Source organism: Pteropus vampyrus, unplaced genomic scaffold (assembly GCF_000151845.1).
Source record: "Pteropus vampyrus isolate Shadow unplaced genomic scaffold, Pvam_2.0 Scaffold28, whole genome shotgun sequence".
NCBI classification, from domain to species: Eukaryota; Metazoa; Chordata; class Mammalia; order Chiroptera; family Pteropodidae; genus Pteropus; species Pteropus vampyrus.
In genome coordinates, this window is record NW_011888809.1 from 9,563,430 (window position 1) to 9,565,230 (window position 1,801).

Genomic DNA, 1,801 nt, shown 5'->3' on the forward strand with positions numbered 1-1,801 from the left:
GGAAGGTCATGTAAGTCGAATTGCTAGCACTCAATAAATGCATCAGTTACCATCACTCTTTCCCTCTGTTGTATAGAGCTATAACAGGTTGATAAAGTAAGATATGGTGAGAATATAGCACAAAACGGCAAGTAGAGGGTAGCATTTTGATGATACTATCTTTTCAGAAGGCAGGAAAAACAAAGATCCTATTCTTAGTGTAACCAGATGCTTCACCAAAGGGTTGGCCTGGAGGTGAGGGGCATTTATTTTTCTTTCTTTAGCAACGGAAACACTATACTTCTTGGTATGAGCCAGAGCAGAAAATCACCCTGAAATTCTTAAGGATATGTCTTAAAATGGCGAATCATCTTGGTGTTATTGAGTGTAGGCTCCCTTATGATGCTGGCTGGGGAATGAATATCTTTCATTGTCCAACAGAAGGTTTAATAAGACTCCTTGTTTTTTAAAAAATCAACAAAAAGATGCCCCAATGTTATGGGGAGTCAAAAACGAGAAAAGCAGGAGGCGTGGTAATCCAGATCTTTGATTTGAGGCATCTGGGCTGCGTTCATTCCGGACACGTTTGCTAAGATTGCTCAGGGCTGTCAAATTGGGTCCTGCATTCAGAAAAGCAAAGCATCCTTTCACAATGAACCTGGGGCTCAACAAACAGAAGCTTCATTGTTACATTGGGTAAACACCACTAGTCATATCGTATAGGGTGAAATTCCATAAAGATACGGTGTGATTACAGGGATGTATGGCAATAACAGACTAGCTGGTGTCCAGTTTGTTCCATGTTGGGCATTTGAAGAAGATTTAGCTCTTTGGGTCAAGCACGATGCTAGGGTTCTTGGACAATTAAAAGGATAAGGGACAAGTATCAATATTTAGAGGAGATTATTTGACTAGTGGCTAATAATGAATTGGTGTTCCAGTGGTTTATAGGAAAAAATAAAAGTATCATGACTGTATTTGCTTCCTCAGTTAATGGAGACTCTACTCTTGGTTACATTAGACACTATCCTTCATATGCCCGTTTTCACAGCCTGCCTCATTTCCAGTGTCCTTCTCACATTCCATCTAAACTTTGGAAATTGCACACTGCCTCGCATGTGGACAGATACTTCAAGCAGTGGTAAGAGATCCTGCACATACATCACGTCCCTACAGAGCAGTGGTGGGAGGGCTCTGAGGGAGGCATGTTTACTTTGAAGATCGTGCATGAGAGATACTGCCAGTACAAAGAGGGAAAATGAGGATGTGATTCCATAGTGTAGCGGTTAGCACGTCTGCTTTACACACAGAATGTCCTGGGTTTGTGTCTCAGTGGAACCATAGTCCATGGTCTGTGGCCATGCCACCCTGAACAAGCCCGATGTCTGATCTTGGAAGCTAAGCAGGGTCGGGACTGGTTAGTACTTGGATGGGAGACCACGTAGGAAGACCAGGTGCTGTAGGTATAAATAATAATAAGAAGAAGGAGAAGAAGGAGGAGGAGAAGAAGGAGGAGAAGGAGGAGAAGGAGGAGGAAAATGAAAACAAGAGCAAACTCATTTCTAGTGACATTGATCATATCTCCAGTTGGGTGTCCTGAGCACAATTTTCTAAGGAATAATGTGTTTGTTATACAAACAAATTACAAACAAAAAACAAAAAAAAACCCACATCCCTTTCATTATAATTTAGACTTTGCGTGTAATTGTGATACTTTACTTAAACTTTTTAAAAATTACATAAAACTTTTCAATGTAACCTGAAATCGAGAATACTCACTTCACTTCCTTATAATTGCATTTGAGTAATTCAATTGTGAGTT

At 40.5% G+C, this 1,801-nt stretch overlaps 1 pseudogene; it reads left to right on the top strand.

Moving 5' to 3' along the window:
- The first annotated feature begins 1,329 nt into the window (after positions 1 to 1,329).
- Positions 1,330 to 1,445, top strand: LOC111737567 (annotated as a pseudogene).
- Positions 1,446 to 1,801: the final 356 nt, after the last annotated feature.